Source organism: Poecilia reticulata, unplaced genomic scaffold (assembly GCF_000633615.1).
Source record: "Poecilia reticulata strain Guanapo unplaced genomic scaffold, Guppy_female_1.0+MT scaffold_250, whole genome shotgun sequence".
In the NCBI taxonomy this organism is placed as follows: Eukaryota; Metazoa; Chordata; class Actinopteri; order Cyprinodontiformes; family Poeciliidae; genus Poecilia; species Poecilia reticulata.
The window spans coordinates 2,558-18,528 of record NW_007615035.1 but is presented as its reverse complement, the minus strand read 5'-3'; the positions used below and the strand labels follow the sequence as shown (position 1 = coordinate 18,528).

The 15,971-nt window shown below is 39.5% G+C and overlaps 1 long non-coding RNA gene across 1 annotated transcript; it reads right to left on the bottom strand.

Annotated features, from left to right (window-relative positions):
- Window positions 1-342: 342 nt before the first annotated feature.
- LOC103460497 (uncharacterized) lies at window positions 343-2,967 on the bottom strand. Its single transcript, XR_532937.2, has 4 exons — window positions 955-2,967; window positions 775-848; window positions 576-651; window positions 343-432 (listed from the first exon to the last, which is right to left on the bottom strand). It is a non-coding gene; the product is annotated as an uncharacterized LOC103460497 (long non-coding RNA).
- Window positions 2,968-15,971: the final 13,004 nt, after the last annotated feature.

The window sequence follows — 15,971 nt, the reverse complement described above, 5'->3', positions numbered from 1 at the left end:
CTCTTCCTCTCCCTCTCCCTCGCTCTGTCTGCAGCTTTTATTAGTCAGCGCTGAGAACTCGCCTCTTTGACAAACAAGAAATTTGTCATGTCTGATTTCTTCTGTGCAGGAGAACTTTGTTCGTTTCCCCCGCAGAATACTGTAATATGCGACTATTAATAATGCATACGTGTTCCTCGCCAGGGCGGATCTATACAATTATAGCAGGCGACGCGTTCCTTTGATATTCACTAATGTGCAGCATTTCATAGAATGGTGCAGCTCGATACAATGCACTGTTAAAATAAAGCTGACTTTAATTTTTTTTTTTTTTAACTCCGAAAAGCCATTGTGGTCAGAAATCCATGAGAAGAGTCTCAGCTGAAGCACAGAGGTAGCGGCATCATGTGTGGAGATGCTTTTCTTCAGCTTAGATTGAGGAGTTTGTCAGACCTGATGGGAAGGTAAACGATGATAAATAGAGAACAATCCTGGAAGATAATCTGCTATGAGCTACAAAAGATCCGAGACTAAAAGGTAAATGTGTCAGGCAGGATGAAATTATGGATATTTCATTAAGAAAACCAAGGATTTACATTAAAGAGAGAAGAGCAAGCTGTTGAAACAGAAACATCTTAATCGACGAGACGATCTGACAATGGCTTGAATAATCTGGGGAATATAAAAACACATTATTACTGTAAAAGAAACATTTGGGACTAATTAAATGAATGTGAAGGAGCTGCCGCAAAGCAAGGAAAAACAATGGCTAGGAGTGAATCAAAAACTACCTACACATTACAACGTAACGCAGGAATTCCTCGATTGAAACGAGGGTCAGTGGAACCACAACAAACAACTCGAAGCAACTGAACAACACAAGGAACACACAGAACCCAGATAACATTCAACCAAGTAATCCAGAAGATCATAACGATTGCAGAAATTCAGAGGTTTAGATCAAAGCATACTCACATGTTGGAATGGCTCAGTCAAAGTCCAGACACAAATCCGAATGAGAGTTTGTGGCCAAACTTGAAAAACGAAGCCTGTCGACACTCTCCATCAAATCTAACTGAGTATGAGCTGCAGAGGAAATGATCAAGATTTCATAAAAGGCATCCACTTAAAAGGTTTTAAATGCTTCATTTTTTATCATGTTTATTGTCCTGTAAACTGTCTTTAATTTTTACATCCTCATATTTTCCATGTTGTTAATGCAATCTCTCTTTTGGTAGCTGTTTGTTGCTAATTTGTTTTACCCGAAGAGCCTAAACGGCGGAGGCATTTGAGGAACGGTGTGAAGTGAAATTGTTATTGTTATGCGTTGCTATGTCACGTTGTTAAGCATTTCATAACCACCTATGCGGGCAAACACATCCATCACAGCCTCCGGGGTGGGTGAAGGCAGGAAGCTGGGGATCAAGAGCCCACTATGAGTGAATTGCACTGTTGTTCAGCGGGGGGGGGGGATTTTTTTTCTTTCCTGCCTTCATCTGACTATTGATGACTGGATCCAGCTGCTCAAGCTACAGTGGCTCAATAGTGCCACCCACAGTCAGAAGAAGGAAGTGCTGCGTCTCTTGAACTTTCACTGGGATGTTATTCAGCGAGCTCTTTTGGGGGTGTAATGGTGAAAACTTATTAGAAAAATAATCGGGTCATGATGTGAAATATGCTGCGGTCTCTGCAGGGCCTGGTGAAGGATTTATTAGGCGTGGGGATTAAGGTGAAGATGAGGCTGGCCGGTGTCCAGTCTGTTCTCTGCCAAGGTTAGACTATCCTCTGGCCTTTAAGACCTTGTCAGCTGAGTTCTTGCTCTCTCTCTTTCTCTTCCAGATATAAACACACAAAGTTTGGCCTGCTTTTTGCCCAGAAGCAAGGTCAAGGTTGTGGCACGCTTCAGAATCAAAGGCCCACCTCACCTCCTGCTCTCTTTTACCTGTGTCAGTTCTCGCAGACATGTACTGTACCATGCAGAAAACCAAACACTCTACAGAGCAGAGTTTTTTCCTCCATAAATGAGCGCCGACCATCCATCACAGGGCCTCTGCGGACCCCCGGTGCCCTCTGGCTAGTTCAACCTGGCAGCGGTGGCAGCCGCACACCGGGTTGCACGGACAAAGAAGGTCATACCAGACCCTGAAAACGAGAGGAGAGATAATAATCATCATCCTTCTGAGCGAGTCCGTGTGGATTTCATCCTGCAAAACCAAATGGGCTACACTGCGTTTAAAGGCATTCTCTCACTTCTTCTTCTTCTTCTTCTTTTCTTTTTTTTATTCCCAGTCTTTGTATGGATTTTCCGTCTGACCGCAGCTAAGTGTCTAACAGCGAGCGAAACGCCTCGGTGTGGGTTGCATGTTTTGAGCCAGACAGTGTGGGGCAAGGAGATGGAGCTCGTGTAGAGCTGCAGGGAAGATGCACAGATTCACTCCTCTGATAGCACCACCAGGGAGACGGAGGAAATGTAGGAAAGCGAGCGCATTAATGAGATTCTGAGGGGCTCGGCTCGGCGTGCCTGGGTTTCCTCCATTTACCAGTCTGACACCGAGAAGGCAGATCCATCGCAGCAGATGAATGAGAAAGCAAATTAGAATCCAATTAATTAGTAAAATATATTTGTTTTCAAAGCTGAAATCTGAATTATGATACTCCTCAAAGCATTTGGGAGATTGCTAAAGAAAAAAAAAACTAATTAAGGGCTGATTTGATTAAGCGGAGTCCAACAATGTGCTGAGGCCAAATGGAAAAAATGACAAAGAAATAAAATTTTGACGCCTTATCACAAAGCGCCACCATATGATTAGATATAATCTGATGAAGCTCTTCTAACAGTGGGACACTTTCGTGCTGCTGTTTAACTTTCTTGATAAAATATTAACAGCTTTTGATGGATCTAAAATACTAATGACGGTTTCAACCACTTCCAATATGACAAAGAAAAAAAAATTGTGTTAAAGTAAAATGGTCAGAATTGTAACTGAATTTGAAAATAAATACTTGGACAATAGAAATGTTATTTTCTTTTAAGGTAACAAGTAATGTGTTTTAATTTTTTGTGACGTTACAGTTACACCTTTTTTAAATAAAAACAAAATATATGAAAAGTATGGTTTGAATTTGTATTGACTCCTTTTGCAGCGATGTATCTTTAAATCTGCCTTTAAAATTCACTAAATTAATAAATATCCGCCTGTGTTTGTTTTAATATACTTACTGTATAGTTATTGTGAGACAGTTTCAAAGATCTGTCTAAGCTCGCATTAATGCTTAATGCTGATCAACGAACACATCTGACAGAACAGGGATAAACTTAATCAGAGGATTATAAAATAACATCCACAGCTTTAATCATCTCGTGTCCAATCCATCATTTATAAGTGAAAAGAGTTTATTGCCACTGTAACCCAGTCATACTCTTGATGATCCACCTAAATCAACAGACGATGAATGGAGAGCATTAGTCCGAGATGCAGCCAAGAGATCCATATTACCTATGGAGGAGCTGCAAAGATGCACAGCTCAGTTGGATTATTCATTCTGCCTTTTTGGAAGAGAAGCAAAAGGAAAGCCAACGCTGAAAGAAAGCCATGAAGGGGGCATAAAAAAATAATTTTATGTATTTATTTTTGGTGTATATAAAGTTACATGTGTGGCAGAAAACCAACAGTGATCATCATCCTGAACGCATCGTTCCCGTAGAGACATAGGGTGGTGGCAGCATCATGTTATCAGGATGTTTCTTTTACAGAAGATGGTCCAAGATGACGGGGAAGATGCATGGATGTAAACACAGGTTGATTCTGGACATGAGAACAGTTAAAGTCCAGGCCTAAATCCAGTTGATTGCTGTTCACACACACTCTTCATTTGACTGAGCTTGAATATAAAATATAGCAACAACAAAAAAAGATGGCGGGGATGGAAACAGAATGACTTGCAGTGTTGCAAGTATTGATTTTGAGGGTGTAACAGCAACGAACAACACTGTTTGGATGTAATTTTTATTTCAATTCAATTTACTCAAACTGTTTCATATCCTCAAAAACAACCTGATTTATACACAGAAATATATGTTGAACCAATCAAATAAGCAGATTTACGATCACATTGAGTCACTGACGTTACAGCAGTTTCCTTCTCCTTTTTATTAATCGTTTGAAAACTGTGTGTGATTTTGTTTGCATTACTGTGTGTCACAGTCTGTCACATAAAATCCCAACAAAAATAAATTACATTCACTAAATTTTGATTAGTTTGTGGGCAGCCAAGCCTGAAAACAAAAAAATGTTTTGGTTGAGATTTCATTATATTTATTGCTGTCATCTCTTCAGGTTCCAAATATTGAAAACAACAGGAGGGATAAGAGAGAAAAAAAGAATACATTATAGCATGACTCCCAAAAGCACTTAAATGTTTAATTAGAAGCCACTGCATGAAAACCCAGACGGTCACTTTACCCTCTACACAAACACATATAAAGGAAGTAGAGTACTCCCAATAAGTTAAACCATAATTTTCTCCAAGCACAGCTTTCCCCTACATAAAAAAACCCCAAAACGACACTATAATCACGAAAATCAGACACCAAATGCCGTCAATTAAGCAAAACTGAGTAAATTGTGTTTTGTAAAGCAGACACATAGACACAAATGAGTCACTTTTTTTTTTTGACACAAGTAGGCTTCGGCTCCGAGCATCACAACAGCGCCGCTGCGATACGACTGACAGAAGTGGTTCACCCTCGTCACGTCTCTTTTGTCTCTGCGGACTAATTAGGGAGTAATCGCTGTCAGTTTAGTCGGGGAATTTATGCAACATGACACATTCCAACGGCGCTCAAGGGCCTCATCTATCCATCTCTTGATCAGAAACTTAATGTGGTTCCCCGCTTATTTATAGGGGGTTCTTAACCTTTAAAACTGCAGGGAATGAGTGCAAGAGCATTCAGGCACCAAGGGGATTTATGTTTCCTTGTAAAATAAGATTAGTCTCAACCTCATTGGGCGACTCGCCCCCCTTTCGTTTAATTCTACGTCGCAGTTTGTTCAACTGATGAAGAGGATTAGTGGAAAAGTTGTCATACGATTTATTGCGATTGCTTCGTACGAGGGGAAATATGTCTCTAATTATAACACGGATTTATGTTTGTTAGAGTTAAAGCGTTTCATTTGTTTTTCTGTTTCGTATGAATATACAGGAGCCCTCAGAGGTTGCAGTTTGTAAAGATGAATTTAGGATTTCGAACGGTTCAATAAAATGTGAGCCAAACAGGGAAATCAAAACAACACTTTTTATAAACGTTACCCACTGCAGCTTTAATCGTTGTGTGTTTTCCCTTCAGAGGACAATGTAAAATATATCAAAAGTGTAAAAAAAATTGACTTCACCATATATTCCCTCCACACGACTACAACAGATATTACACTTCCTATTGTGTGAGGTAAATTCAGCTCTGGGTTTATGATATGCAACATAAAATGTTATGTTAAAGTGGTTGAGATATACTAAAAAAAACAAAAACCTGCAATTATGGTATGAAATGTGATTTCACCACCACAAAAGCTAATGGAGTTTAAAGATGTATGAAAAGCCAAATACATCATCCACTGGAAGTAGAGGATTTTTTTATTATTTCTTTCCCTGTTAGGTAAAAATCACACTCCTGGAGAAAGTACTATTGTGTTTTAATTTTACAATTCAAATGAACTATTATTTTGAAAGTCAATTCAACAGTAAATTAGATTCTTTTGTGCCTTTAAAGCACACCCTCGGATGAATAAAGAGCTGGAAGTCTTTTATGTCCACGTTTTCATTCAGCAGCCAGTGCTGGTGGATGGGAAACTCTACAAAAGCTCTTCATAGAGGTTCAAGGACAACCCAGAAGAACCTAATGTATGCTCTGCTGCCGGTGCAGAGAGGACGCCGGGCCCAAGGACGCCGGTGCGGTGTGTGAACATGCAGAAGAGCAGAGATGACGTCTGGCTGGAGGGGAGAAGAAACCAGCCGATGCCTTCAGAGGAGATGCAAATGTTTTTGCAAATATTTCAGAGAACTGCGAGGACAACGGTGTTTCATTTTGAAACGTTTATTTAAAAGTTAGTAATTGCTGAGGCATGGAAGATCTGCATCATCAGATCATTAATGCTGACAAAGAATTCAGCAAGAAGAGAGCGACTACAATGGAAAAAAAAATCATTCTGTCAATCACTTCTTAGATTTATTCAGCTGCCAAACTCGTTTTCATAATTACATAGTTACCATGACGCACCTTTCACACCTTTACAGAAGGTCTTTATTATGAGAGATGTCTAAAACTTGCCTTTTTTTTCTATGATCCTGAGGCGTTTTAATTTAAAAACTCCACTCGGATGCTTTATGATACTTGTCAAAGTGGCCTTGAAACTTTTACACAGTAATTACTATGTAAATGTATAACTAAGAATGATTCAGCTATGCATAATTAATAAATCATTCACAACCAGAGCTCCATGTGTTTTCTTGTGCAGCAAAACTATATTTTAGACCCAGAACCCAGGAAAGGTTCAATAAGTTTTATTTACAAAACTGAAAATGTGCAAGGTAGTCAGAAGCTACATATTTGGTCCGACTCCAGCAGAAATGGTTATCGTGTAAGTCCTCATCTATCATCTATCAAAGATGCAACCGATGAGGAATTAAAAAATATCAGCCTACTGGGGATTGTAGCACCCGCAGGATCGTAGAGAGTTGAACGATATATGCAGGAAACTGGAACAAAACTACATCAGGAAGCGTGGAAACTTCAGTAGCAGGGTAAAGGCTGTATACGGGCAGAAGCACAGGTGAAAGCAATCAGTAATTAACAGGAACAGGAGCAGCTGTGGGGCGTGGCAGGAACAGAGAAATACGTTTAATCAAGGCTTATATAAAACAGCAGATTTTGATACTGTGACAAAAAGTGTTTCTTTAATGAATTGACACAGAGGGAGTGAATACAACATGCATACCACACTTTTCTGATTTTACTTCTAAAAAGAATGAAAGCTTCATTTTCTATATTTCACATCAGTATTTTGTCTTGGTCTATTCCCACCCAAAACTGAAATTGTCGCGGTGGAAAAGCTCAAGATATTTGAATGTTTTGCAAGACAAGAAGAAGAAGAGTGCTAATTAGAGGCTCTTCTACAGTAATTGCACGTTTTAGGTGTCAAGAGTGTTTTCACCTGTCTGAGAAAATGTTTAAACTGGATCTAAAATGCAAGTCACCACTTGATAGTAAATAATACAAAATCAAAGGTGTAACTGGTGGCTGATTTTATAAAAAAAAAAAAAAAAGAAAGAAAATCTTCTCTGGCTAAAATTCTCTTAACAAAAAGAACATAAACATATTGACTTTGGTTAATTTAAGATGACGCACAGTTTTTCACATTTGTCTAAAGTGTTTAAAGTGGGAAAGTATAAAGATAAAGTTTGAAGATCATTCAAAATGCTTATTTTTGGATTTTTTAATAGAATGAAAGTTGCAGGAATCTTGAATCTGTTCAATCTTTTCCTTTAACATCAAATCATTAAAATCAGATACCAACTTTTCACCGGTCATTTGTTGTTGTGTAAAGCACGGAGCATCATTTCGCATTGACGAGCAAAAGAAGCACGAAAAAATTACCAACTGTGGTAACGTTGGGAATCATTGTATTATTATTTTAAAAATGCTCCTTGCTGCTCCAGAGGTTGTGAACATATCGAGCACAACCACTTGAGGAAAAGACACTTTCTGTGTTTCGCAGGGCATTGTCTGTCATTCTGTGAGCTACGACGTAATAATACACAAAATATTACAGAGCTGGACGATATATATTGAATCACAGTCATAATCACAATATCAACTGGGGTGACCTGCAAAAATTTAAGATTTACTTATCAATAACATGATCAAGCTTTTATAAATGGTTTTTTTTTAACAGATCTTAGTTTTTAGTTTTCTTGTTTTTCCTGGTTACTCATTGCTTGATACATCATAATCCACTTTATTTTGCCCTTCACTGAGCTAAAATGATGACCAGACACTAAGAAATTGAAATTCCTCCATCATCTTAAACACATATCAACTCACGCTTAAATGATAGTTACTTTCTGTTCAGCCCAACACCTTCCTCTGACCTTCCAACACTGCTTCGACAGCTGAGGAGCGTTTTGCCAGCATCGTCGGAGGAAAGGAAACAAAAAAAAAAAGCTCTTAACGCCGAGAGCGGTGTAATATTCATGAGGAGAGCTACACTCTCTGATGTTGATGGGTGTGAGTGCGTGCACTGATCTGGTCTTTTGGAAATGTGTTTTAATATAATATTAATGTAAGTTGTGTCAGATGGCGTCGACTCTGTTGTTCATTATGCTCCGGTTCTCGCATGTGACGCGCTCCCAGGTTGCAGCAGGAAGTGCACTGGGAGCTCGTTTGACGTCATGCGCCACAGCAGGATGCTGCGTTGCTATGGAACGAAAATAATAATAAAAAAATCTTTCCGGGGTGCATGATGTCTTTTGGGGTTTGTTTCTGCCGAGCAACATTCTTGTGCTTGCACACAACAACTTTACTCTGTGTGGCACCGATGGACAAACTTTGCACAAAGAACCAAAGTCCACTCTTGTTTCATGAAGTGTTTTATCAGAGATAATACGAGTGCGCAAGCACTTTTAAGAAGTTGCTCCTACAGTTTGAAAGTTTGCTTCAAAGCATTTTCAGTAAATGTTCCCTTTAGCTTTTACAGCCCATTTACAAGCGAACTGGGGCTTGTAATCAGGAGTCACAAATAGTTCAGCTTTATTAAGCAGCTCTCCAAATAAACGATTCTGCAAGTTAAGAGATTAAGGTGATGCGGGGGAGTCAAAACAAATAGTCCTTGCAAATTCAACAGAGCATAAAGGGCTTTTGGAGCTAATTTAGCTATTCTGGGTCTCACGTAAGCCAAGAACATATAGAAAATAGCTGAATAAGCTTATAATTACATGTCCTTGTTTCATTATTTTATGCTTGGCTTGCAAATGCTGACTATTAAACGTGCAGAATGGTCATCGGTTGAAGGAAAGTCTTAAATAAATCACTGGAGATTCATGACAAATGTAGCCGTTTCCATTCTTGCCACGAAAAGTCACGGTTTTATGATTTTGTAAATTATATGGAGAAGCCTCAAGAAGACTGGACTCAGCATTTAAAAGAATAAAATATGGAGATTTCAAATTTCAGGGTTTTCTGTACTTTCAGGTTTACCAAGAAGTTGGAGACCTGAGTTTAAACTTTTAATGTTTTCAGGGATTTTTTTTGACAATCAATCAATGCTATGTAAAAAAAAAAAAAAGAAAAAGCAAACTGAATTTGAGATCAGTAATCCCAGGAAACGCTGGCATCTGTCTCTAGTAAATCTAAAACTGCAGTATTATTTTAGTGTAAAGGGGAGAGTAAGTCTGGCAAAAGAAGTAAAATCTGTAATGAATTTTTCTCCTGCAGCAGTAAACATCCAAATATGCTGCCAATGTTGCAGTGAACAATCATAACACAAAGCGGTGTGTATGTTTAACACAGAATGAATTTCATCTCTGGGGAACGCACACAGATTGGACACGACCTATCAGACACCCTGCAGAGATCCTCGATATTCTGGATCATTTTTAACGTTGTGCTGTGGTTTAGTCCGATGTAAAGGTTGCCTCAAAGGACAACGTTGTGTTTTTGGCTCACAGTAGTTGCATTAAACTGATTGAAGATGTTATTATAGCATCATAATACCCAGATGACCAAACGCTAATTTGTTGTCTGTTATGGTAATGATCAACAAAGACTGAAGCAAACGTGTGAAATGCAGTCTTTATTGGTTTACCCACTTATTTTTCCCCTCTGCCTTTCGTTGCTCTCGCCATTCCCTTTTTTTTTGTTTGCTTCCATCCCCTTTTCCTTCCTGTGCTCGTCCCGCTCACGCCCCCTCCCTCTCAATGCGTAACTAATGGTCCTTAAACGCACCTCCAGCTGCTGTGGCATTGAGACTAACTCACAACAATCAGGAGTTATTATGAGCAGCATGCTGACGGATTATCCCAAAGTACGCAGTGATCATATTAATATTGGGCCTGCTTAGAAGGCATTCATCATAATATCCCCGGCACCGAAGAGGTAACAACTCGCATCATTGTGATAATTAAAAGCGTTAGACTGAAGATTAAAGTTAAACAGTGGTAACAAGGGACTTCGGATTTGAGGATAACTGGGAGCTCCAAAGAGAAAATGTGTGTCCTGCCAGATCTCTGGCGTGAACTTCGCCCTGCAGGAGCGTTTTCAGATTCTGTTTTATCATTTCTTTTCTTAAGGGTTTCACCAGTAGGTTGTAAAACTCAAGAATTAAGAATGCGGGAACAGTTTGGCATAATCTAGTCCAATGTTTTTCTATTTGTACTTCGCCATTTTCATGATTGTGTCAGTTCATTTGATAGTGGCAAAAAACAAAATTAAACTTTCTTCTTTTTTTCTTTCTTTTGCACTTTTAAAAATAGAATAAAAATTTCAGAAACCCAGAGTTTGACCAGTCTAGGTGTTTCAGCTTTGAACTAGAGATCAGAGTAAAAGACTGCTTGGTAAACAGTCCCAGGTTTCAGTTTCATGAATCCATGCATGGCTGGATTTTATTACAGACTGACTCCCATCGACTGGACCTGCAAACAAGCAATAGAAAACTGCACCGGGGCGCTCTGGGGGAGCTATATCGCCCACCGAAGAAAGTCTCTCAGTAAACATGCCACTTTGGTTTCTATCCACACTTTAATTTATTAATTGATTAATCTTACGCATTTATCCGCATAGGTTCTATTTCTATATCTCTTTTATTTAACGTCCCTAAACCTCCTTCCATTTTCCTAACGTTTGTCCTCCCTTGTCTGCTCATTTTTCATCCTATTTGCACGAATCCTTCCTCCTCCTTCCTCATTTAGTTTGTCTTTGCTAACAATCCACCTATTTTGTCCCATTTTTTTGTCTCTCCTCCTCTCGCTTTTCCTTCTCTCATCTCCTCTCCTGACAGTCAAACTGCCTTCACCCCCTCATCTTGCCCACGTCTCTAAGTATGTGTGTGTAAGTAATTTATTTTCTCACTTACCATCTCCGCCTCCGTAGAATGGGAGAGCTCTGTCCACTTATGAGGGGAGAGACTGATGGGGGAGGTGTGGGAGGGAGTTTCGAGAGTTTTAATGAGCCAGCGCTCACACTCGTGACAGAAGGGGTAAGTGATGGAAAATTAATCTGTTTGAGAGAAAGCGAGTTGGGGAAGTAAAAGGTTTATGTTTATGTGTGTGTGTGCATGTGGGAATTTTTGGATGTGTCTTTGCTGGCCGCTGTCCGATGAGAATTCCCAGACTCGCCGACCAGAGAGACATTTCGAACATGCCCAATCAATATGAGCGTATACATAGTGAGTGTGTGTGCATTATACTGATGAATGGCCCAGCTCTTAATGTTCTGAACCACTCTGTGGACTAACAAGACTATTTAATCACCCTCCCTCCATCCTCTGCTCTTTCTCCTCTTTGTTTTGGCTTCAAAGCTCGATGCACTGCTAAGGTTAGACAACACTCACTGTACAATGCATTCCTCCTCTCTCTTTCCAAGTGTGTGTGTGCGTGTGTGGGGGTGTGTGTGCGTGTGTGTGTGTGTATGTTGGGGGGRGGGGGGGGGGAAGTTCAACCATTAGCGCTGCATTAGTCATTGTCCGGGATGCCGGCCCGTACACCTGTCGACTTGTTACGGTGTGCAGGAGCAGACAGAGGTGGCACACCGAGCATAAATCTAACATTCGCTCACACATTCACGCACATGACCTTGTTAAAGTCACACTTACTTTCACTAACTTCTCTTAAGTTCCTTCCCCCTCCCCCCATCGCCGCTAATTGCCGGACAGCCGCCTTCACCTGAGCTCTCATGTTTATCCGTGACACTGCTTCAAATGTCTCCCGGCTCCTTAATGAGGTTCAGACATGGACGGTCACAAATGATTCTTTTATGAGGCAGCGGAGCTTCCCTCTCTCAGATCCTACAACGTAATTGGAGGATTGCAAGATGCTCTCTCTGTTGCACGCAACTTTTCTGGCCATCTTTCGCAAGTAACGATTCACCGGGCCCAAGGTTCGCGCAGTTTTCAAACACGTAATATATATATATATTATTTTGCATAGGGAAAACTTCAAACTGATCCAGCATGCTTTTAGCAATGCCATAAAACATCATGTCTCTCTCACATGACAGTGATTTCTTTTCTTTTCTACTTTTTTGGCTTTTACGCGTACACCCTTCACCAACACACACCCAGCACAACACCCTCTATTCGTCCCCAAACGGATGAGAGATTCACGCTCCACTAGCAAAGACTCTCAGAGTGTGGGTTATTAATGAGAGCATGTCCTAACAACATTACAGAGCTGCTGCCCCACGGAGGAGAGGCTGGGAGAGAGCAAGACAGAGGGAACCAGGACAGGGAGCAGGAGGACAGAGGCACCGAGGAAAAAAAACAAAAACGTGGGAGAGAAAAAAGTACAAGGAAAGAATAAAAGAAAGGTAGATGAAAAGCAAATGGAAAAGGGAGCAGGTAGAAGGAACACAGGGGAAAGTAATTGAAAAAGTAGGCAATGGACAGAAGTAAGAGGCAGGAGAAAGGACTCTTTGAAGGTACAAGGGACACAGAATTAATGGATCTCACTGGGAACTCCAGGAAACTATAGATGTTAAATGTTATTCTGACTGTGTGTGTGTGTGTCCTAAATGGATACAGCATCCATTTGTGCAACTTTTCCTTTTCAGCGTATTTGTATTGGGATTTTATGTGACGGAACCAACATTAAGGAGCGAGTTGTGAAAGTTGTGAAAGTGAAAGCTTTTTTTTTACGACTCCCAAAAAGTTTTTCGTGTCAGTGACTCTGAGTCAACGCATTTCTGGGTGTGGAGAATCAACCTTTTTCCCTTTCTTCTTTGAAAAGTACCTCAAGCTTAGCTAGATGGGACTGAGAGTGTGTGTGTGTGCGTGTGGGTGTGTGTGTGCGTGTGTGTGCGTGTGTGTGCGTGTGGGTGTGTGTGTGCGTGTGTGAATGGTAATTTGAAAGTCTTTGCGTAGATTTTTAACCGGGTTAAATTTTGGACATTTTTTTCCAGGGTCTTTGCAAGGCTTTGATCTAAACCGACTACATTGTACGTCTGGTTGAAGATTCAAAAGTGACAGCCCCTGGTTTTTGTAGCCTCTGAAAGAGTTTATTTTCAGAATGACCTAAAATGCATCAATTTTACTATCAAAACAAGAAAATGACAACAAAAGCATGAGACTGCAAGTGTGGATCAATTTAACTTTTCCTTAAAGTGTGTGCTTCGTAGGCTGTTTATTCACTAATGTTCTCTGAGGCCATAATGTTGCATTAATAACAAGATTAAAATACAAACAGGATGGGACTATGTCCTAATTAGGCAACATAAGAGGCTATTTGTTGCATCAGTTTTGTTTATGTATATCAGAGTAGAGAGCCCTGAATGCAAATGTGCACCAAACTTTTTAGGTTTTTATTTTTATTTCCTTCTAATTCACACGTTTTCACTCTCATTCTTTTTCTATCTTAAAAAAAAAACTCAAAATAATATGCATAGAAGTTTTTGCTGTAATCAGAAAAGATGTGAAAGAGTCCAGCATTATTTGGGGAAGCATTGCAAAATGAAAATCAGTTAATAAGTCCGTTTTTTTTATTATTATTATTAATTTATTAATTTATTTTCCTTCAAATACTTTGCCTCAACATGATTAAATATTTAACAAAAGATCTAAAAATACTGGATTCAATTTCATCGTCTAATTGTCCTGAGATAAATCTAATAGCCTGCAACGCAACTGGAGTCATTTAAAAATTTAAATATTTAATCCAATTAAAATTGTAACTAGCAGCTTGCACTCTAATGTTAGACCTAATCATCCTAATCTTTTGACATGTATGAACATAGTTTTATTCCGACTAAAACAAGTCGCTGTTACTTGCTAGTACATGTTGTGTGTACTTCAAAAGGATCTGCATACGGCTCTGAGAGAACGTCAATGAAAAGAAAAAGATCAAGAGGAACAGAGAAATGGAGATGAGGAGAGGAACAGATGAATGCAAAAGTTAGGGGGGAAAAGTGGATAAACATTAAAAAAAAGATGGCGAAAAGATGAGAGGATGCAGTAACAGATGGGGAAAGTGGGCGGGCCGAGGTTAGCATGAGGATAAGAGAAGAAAGAAGGAAATACATTCGATGGATAAAGAGCATTAGAAGGAAAGAAATGCAGAGAAAGAAGTTTGCATAGAGAAAGAAAGGAAGAGGAGAGCACAGACGATTAGCCTGGTAAAAAGACGTGGACTCTTGAAGTTTTAAACGATTGGATCTGATTTTTTCAGTAACTAAAGTTTGTAACGGATGTAATGCGTTAGCTCGATTGCAACGACGTGAATCTCACCAGAAATTGGCCACATTATAAACAACCATCCTCTACTGCGAAGGGAGAAGTGTCGAACTGAGTGAAACACCCTGAAGGTAAATGCCAGTGAAAAAATCTCTTAAACATTCCTCTTTCTCTGACTTTAATTGCTGGATATTTGAAAGTGTGGCCAATATGGACTGAATGGGTTTTATCCGCGTCCTCTGCTGCCGTTGCTAAAACCAAACGCAGAGACAATGCTGAAACTGTAACAGAAAATCCAGGACTTCATTCACAACTTCTCCTTCTGTTTGCTGATTAACCAGGATGAAACCCCTAAATGGGCTAAATGGGAGAAATCCCAGACAGAGAACCGAAGGGAGATGAGAATAAAGAGGAGTTGGGTTGGGAGGCAATAAGGAGAGTCTAACAGATGATTAGAAGTGGAAAAAAAGGATGTTAGCAAAAATAAGGGTCGTTTCTGAAGATAAAAAATACAATTTGACAGACTAATAACATATAGGTCTAATAATTTTACTTCCCATCTTCATAAAATGTATGTAGTAAGATTTGATCACAAGAAAAACTTTTACTTAAAAATGATCATGATTCTACGAGGTAAATAAAAGGTTGATTGGATGTTGGAGGGTTTTTCATGTTTTGGTATCACATCTCCAGCGATGGGGATAGTGAAAGACGCCGTGCGTTTAGAAACACCAACAACAGTGGGATAACTCTTGAAAGCCGCTCGGCCAGCCGGGAGGTCACCTTTAGGGAATTTCTCTTCAACATCGGAGCTTCCTGCATCTGTCCGGAGTAGCTACTTACTTTGAACTCAGAAACCAGAAAAAAAAATGTTGCTGACGGCTAAAACACACGCCAGAGGGTTGCAGAGTTTCACTCAAAATAGATCGCTTCGTATAATGAACTATTCCACGGTTGTTCATTGCAGCTGCAGCTTTCAGAGGTCGGTCAGACCGTGTGACTGGATCAGAACCTGCACTTTTGTTTCTGAGAGTTCAGTCCAGTCTGTGTCCTTCAACACAACAAGGCTTCTTTCTATGCAACTAAAGAGCTTCAAGGAAAGAAGCCATCACAAGGGAATGATTTTAGCTTTGACAACAATTTGTAAGATTATTTTGAGGAACCAGCTTATGGTCTAAAATGCGTGTCAAACTCGAGGCCAAATCTAGATTAAACACTAAGTGTGCTTAAATATTATGTTAACAAATCAATGCAGTTTTTATCCGTTTACTGTCAAATTATATCTATCAGTCCCTCCAGTTTCTTGAGAATTATTGTGTAAATTCACGCTCTGTTTTGTGGTAATAATTGGGAGTTTATTGCACATTTTTCGCAAAAATTGTAAAAAACTTTCCTACTTGTAACAGCTGCCTCACTCTTAATTGATGTCAGATTCTTGTCCATGAGTAATAAAAAGTCACATTTACCGCCATAAATAAGCGCAAATATCATAAATACTTCCAACTAATTACCACAAACACTTTGGTTTTTATTGCAAAAAATCTCAAAAAGAATCATGAA